The following is a 6264-nucleotide window of genomic DNA, read 5'->3' as shown; positions in this document are numbered from 1 at the left end:
TGTCTGTTCTCTGGGTCCCGGAGAGATGGTCTTCACAAAGGAGCGAGGCCGGATTAGTAGATTTTGGAGCCTCAGGCCCCAGCTCCTCTCTCTCAGGTACCGCGGACACCAGAGAAACAGACTCCGCCTCCCTCCATGCTTTCAGGAGGTTGAGGTGGTAAATCTGTAGCTCCGCCCCTATCAGAACACACCACCTCATAGTCGACATCCCCCACTCGCCGTGTGACCACAAAGGGCCCTTGCCACTTGGCGAGGAGTTTAGAGCTGGAAGAAGGAAGCAATACAAATACCTTCTCTCCCGGTGTGAATTGTCTCAGCATGGCCCCTCTGTCGTACAGCCGTTGTTGACGCTCCTGGGCCTGGAGCAAATTCTCACGTGACATTCTACCCAGTGTGTGGAGTTTTGCTCGCAGGTACATGACGTACTGGATCTTGTTTTTCCCTGTGCTCGGACCTTCCTCCCAGTTTTCTTTAATGAGGTCGAGCACCCCCCGTGGAGTCCTGCCGAACAAAAGTTCAAAGGGAGAAAATCCGGTGGAGGCCTGGGGAACCTCCCATACTGCAAACAGAGAATTAAGCCATTTATCCCAATTACGTTCATCGTCATTAATACATTTACGGACCATGGACTTCAAAGTCTTATTCAGGCGCTCCACCAGACCGTCTGTCTGTGGGTGGTACACACTGGTCCGAATAGACTTGATGCCCAGTAACCCGTAAAGTTCTCTCAGTGTTCTTGACATGAACTGGGTGCCCTGGTCAGTCAGAATCTCTTTCAGGATTCCGACTCGGGAGATGACCTGAAACAGCGCTTGCGCAACACTCTTTGCCGAAATATTGCGCAACGACACTGCCTCCGGATATCGCGTTGCGTAATCCACAAGGACTAACACAGAGCGATATCCGCGTGCACTTCGGTGAAATGGCCCGATGAGGTCCATAGCGATTCGCTCGAACGGAACCTCCATTAATGGCAGAGGACGCAAAGGCGCCCTCGGAATGGCCGCGGGGTTTACCAACTGACACTCCGGGCAGGACGCACACCAACGGCGCACATCCGCCCGGATGCCTGGCCAATAAAATCGGGTCATTATCCGGTCCAGTGTTTTCTCGTATCCCATGTGACCAGCCATCGGGTTATAGTGAGCCGCTTGGAAAATCATTTCCCGGCGGCTCTTTGGCACCAGCAACTGGGTGTTTTCCTCTCCTGTCTGAGCGTCACGGCTCACTCGGTACAGTCTGTACAGTCTGTACAGTCTGTACAGTCTGTACAGTCTGTCTCTAATCAATGAAAAGTGCGGATATGACTGCGCTGCGTCAGGGCGCACCAACTGACCATCAATTCGTATCACTTGGTCAAAGGCTGAGCGTAGAGTGTCGTCACGAGACTGCTCGAGTGGAAAATCCTCCATGGAGTGAAACTCGGGAGCCGGTGGAGTCTCCACGGGAGACTCCACCGGTTCCCCCTCCCCGTCTGCAGTGTCAGACAACCTCGCGTCGCCACTGAGCACAGCGCAGATATCGCATGTCCCTACCGGCCGTGAACGCACCCCCACCGCCTGTCCCATTAACTTGTTAAACCCCGGCCAATCTGTTCCCAAGATTAGGGGGTGCGTAATGCGGGAGCTAACCGAAACCTTTACATTATGTTTTTCCCCCTGTATCTAATTTCCACTGACACCATAGGATACTCGTGAACGTCCCCATGCACACACATTATCTTCACCCACAATGCCTCAATCAATGCCCCGGGTTGAACCAGGCTCTGGTGGATCATAGACTGCGTACAGCCCGAATCCACCATCGCCTGATGTGTACCCCCCTGGATTCTTACCGGAACGCGGTACGTCGTTCCCGGACCGGGGGAGGGCATTGGAGAGCCGGCAACCCGGATCATCTGGCCCACCTCCATCAACGGACACTCCCTCCGGAAGTGTCTGGGCTGCCCGCACCTCCAACACTCCTGCCCTGGTGCTTAAGAGGCTCCCCGTGGGCTGGGAAGGGTACCGGTGTCAGCTGGGGTCGACAGATCGGGGAGCTGGGTTGAGGGTCCTGACCGCGGAGCCGGCACGGGCCATGCCAGGATCTGCGGTGGAAGCCTTCTCCGCGGGGCGGGGTCGGCCGGGGTGGCACTGGCAACAGACCGATGTCCCCCTGATTCCCGGGATGCACCGCCAAGTGGTCCTCCGCCAGTGTGACCGCGGCCTGCAGCGATGCCGGCCGGTGGCACCGGACCCACGGCGACATTCTGGCTGGCAGCCCCCCCACGAACTGCTCCAGGACGAGCCGCTCCAACACCCCCGTCGCTCCTCCGGCCCCCCCCGGCTGCAGCCATCTGGTCGCGGCGTCACTCAACCGCTGGGCGTAGGCGAAGGGCCGGTCCTCGGGCCCTAGCGTGGCTTCCCGGAACCTCCGCCGGTAGTCCTCCGGGGTCAGACCCAGCCGATCCATCACCGCCTTACGCACGTCCGCGTAATTGCGCCGGGCTACCGGGGGAAGTCCGAGGGCCGCGGTCTGCGCCTCCCCGGTGAGAAGTGGCAGGAGGCGGATCGCCCACTCCGCCGTCGGCCAGCCCCACGCCTCCGCCATCACCTCGAAGGTCTCCAGAAAGGTCTGGACATCGTCCGCCGCTGCCATTTTGGGCAGCGCCATCCCCCTCAAGGCGGAGGGGTCCGGCGCCGGCGGCCCCGGTGGAGCCGCACCTGTACGGGCGGCGAGCTGCTCGAGGGCATGAGCCTGTCTCTGTGCCTGGACCTGGAGTGCCTCCAAGAACTGGCGATTCGCCTCCGCCTGATCCCGCTGCATCTGGGCGATGCCTCCCAGCATCTGCCCCAGCGCGATCAATGGCTGGGCCGGCAGCCCTGGTTGTCCCTCGTCTCCTGGCATGCGTTTCCTTTTTCCTTTTTTTTTTTAAGGGGGGCCCCACTTTGGGCTCCAGTGTAACAGGTTCGTGTTACCCTCCCCCCCTAACACAGAGACACAGGAGACCCGAACTCGGTTTACGGATCTTTATTTGTCCGGGACACAGTCGTGCTCTTCGGCCTTGCCCCTGAGCGCCCTCCTGTGTCCGTACTCGGCTTCCGTCACGGCAACGTCCAACACCTCCTCCTTCCGTCCTACTTTTTTTTTTTATAGGGAAAGCACATCATTAGACCCAGCTGAGGCCAATTAGATCTCCACCTGGTACCGTTCCCTGAGCGCACTCCCCCAATTCCCCTCTGCAGCTGAGCTTAACCACGCCCCACCACCACAGTCTCATCCTCCTGTCCTCCTCACCACTTGACCCCTTGTACTGATGTCCTGATGTCTCCTGTAAGGGCATCAGTTCAGACTTAGCTTTGTTACTGAGTTGTGTTAATGTTCTGAAGTTAACAGGAACCAATACCACTTCCTCCATTAACAAGCGCCTCCATCAACGAGCTCCTCCATTAACGATCTCTTCCATTAACAAACTCCTCCATTAACGAGCTCCTCCATTAACAAGCTACTGGGAGAGTTTGTCGAGTTTGTGTTCAGATCTTCAGGATCTTGAGTCCTTATGGTTTATCTTTCAACCAAAGAGAATAATATTTAATGTTTATCAGTCTGATAAACTTCTACTTCATCATGTTAACCCAGGTCTAACTATGTGTAGCATCATGTTAACCCAGGTCTAACTATGTGTAGCATCATGTTAACCCAGGTCTAACTATGTGTAGCATCATGTTAATCCAGGTCTAACTATGTGTAGCATCATGTTAATCCAGGTCTAACTATGTGTAGCATCATGTTAACCCAGGTCTAACTATGTGTAGCATCATGTTAATCCAGGTCTAACTATGTGTAGCATCATGTTAACCCAGGTCTAACTACATATAGCATCATGTTAACCCAGGTCTGACTGTGTAGCATCATGTTAATCCAGGTCTAACTATGTGTAGCATCATGTTAATCCAGGTCTAACTATGTGTAGCATCATGTTAACCCAGGTCTAACTATGTGTAGCATCATGTTAACCCAGGTCTAACTACATATAGCATCATGTTAACCCAGGTCTAACTATGTGTAGCATCATGTTAACCCAGGTCTAACTATGTGTAGCATCATGTTAATCCAGGTCTAACTATGTGTAGCATCATGTTAACCCAGGTCTAACTACATATAGCATCATGTTAACCCAGGTCTGACTGTGTAGCATCATGTTAATCCAGGTCTAACTATGTGTAGCATCATGTTAACCCAGGTCTAACTATGTGTAGCATCATGTTAACCCAGGTCTGACTGTGTAGCATCATGTTAATCCAGGTCTAACTATGTGTAGCATCATGTTAATCCAGGTCTAACTATGTGTAGCATCATGTTAACCCAGGTCTAACTATGTGTAGCATCATGTTAATCCAGGTCTAACTATGTGTAGCATCATGTTAACCCAGGTCTAACTACATATAGCATCATGTTAACCCAGGTCTAACTACATATAGCATCATGTTAACCCAGGTCTGACTGTGTAGCATCATGTTAATCCAGGTCTAACTACATATAGCATCATGTTAACCCAGGTCTGACTGTGTAGCATCATGTTAATCCAGGTCTAACTATGTGTAGCATCATGTTAATCCAGGTCTAACTATGTGTAGCATCATGTTAACCCAGGTCTAACTACATATAGCATCATGTTAACCCAGGTCTAACTACATATAGCATCATGTTAACCCAGGTCTAACTATGTGTAGCATCATGTTAATCCAGGTCTAACTACATATAGCATCATGTTAACCCAGGTCTAACTATGTGTAGCATCATGTTAATCCAGGTCTAACTATGTGTAGCATCATGTTAATCCAGGTCTAACTATGTGTAGCATCATGTTAACCCAGGTCTAACTACATATAGCATCATGTTAATCCAGGTCTAACTACATATAGCATCATGTTAACCCAGGTCTAACTACATATAGCATCATGTTAATCCAGGTCTAACTACATATAGCATCATGTTAACCCAGGTCTAACTATGTGTAGCATCATGTTAACCCAGGTCTGACTGTGTAGCATCATGTTAACCCAGGTCTAACTATGTGTAGCATCATGTTAATCCAGGTCTAACTATGTGTAGCATCATGTTAATCCAGGTCTAACTATGTGTAGCATCATGTTAATCCAGGTCTAACTATGTGTAGCATCATGTTAACCCAGGTCTAACTATGTGTAGCATCATGTTAATCCAGGTCTAACTATGTGTAGCATCATGTTAACCCAGGTCTAACTATGTGTAGCATCATGTTAACCCAGGTCTAACTACATATAGCATCATGTTAACCCAGGTCTAACTATGTGTAGCATCATGTTAACCCAGGTCTAACTATGTGTAGCATCATGTTAACCCAGGTCTAACTATGTGTAGCATCATGTTAATCCAGGTCTAACTGTGTAGCATCATGTTAACCCAGGTCTAACTACATATAGCATCATGTTAACCCAGGTCTAACTATGTGTAGCATCATGTTAATCCAGGTCTAACTGTGTAGCATCATGTTAACCCAGGTCTAACTACATATAGCATCATGTTAACCCAGGTCTAACTACATATAGCATCATGTTAATCCAGGTCTAACTGTGTAGCATCATGTTAACCCAGGTCTAACTGTGTAGCATCATGTTAACCCAGGTCTAACTATTTACAGCATCATGTAGTATTAGTACTTTTACAAAAGCAGTAGTGGATGGAAACAAGCATTTTATTCACTGTACTTTGTCTTATTACTGTAAATAGAGGTGCCAGAATTGTTTAAATGACAGCAATTCATTATAAGAATTTAATTTTGAGTTTTGTTATCATTCCTCATTGAATATCACCATTTGAATCAATAAATAATGCATCAACCAGTGAGTATGTCCTGTAAGCGAGACAGAGTGAGACGTCTGTCTCTCTGAACATCGCACACGTGCGCGTGGTACCCCGCGTGCCGCCCACAGGCTGCTCTGGTCTCGTGAGGGATCAGCGGCTCGTGACGTTTCGTGCAGCAGATTCCGCTCAACGTCAAACACCGTCAGTTTGTTACTCTGAGACCGGAAACAGCTCGTCAAAATAAAAGCTCGATATAAATAAGGTTTGACAACAAAAACGTCCCAAAACTGGTGTTCATGTTCATGTTTTTATTGTATAAATGAAAGAAGTAACGTAACGCATTAACACAGCCTATTTGTGCAATAAATCGGTGTTTCTTTGTTACATAATAAGAATTAAGAGTCTTCTTTCTCACGTCTGGGCCTCCACACAGGAAAA

The sequence above is a fragment of the Cyclopterus lumpus genome, chromosome 22 (assembly GCF_009769545.1).
Source record: "Cyclopterus lumpus isolate fCycLum1 chromosome 22, fCycLum1.pri, whole genome shotgun sequence".
Classification (NCBI taxonomy): Eukaryota; Metazoa; Chordata; class Actinopteri; order Perciformes; family Cyclopteridae; genus Cyclopterus; species Cyclopterus lumpus.
The sequence above is the reverse complement of the archived record's forward strand: the minus strand, read 5'-3'. Positions refer to the sequence as shown.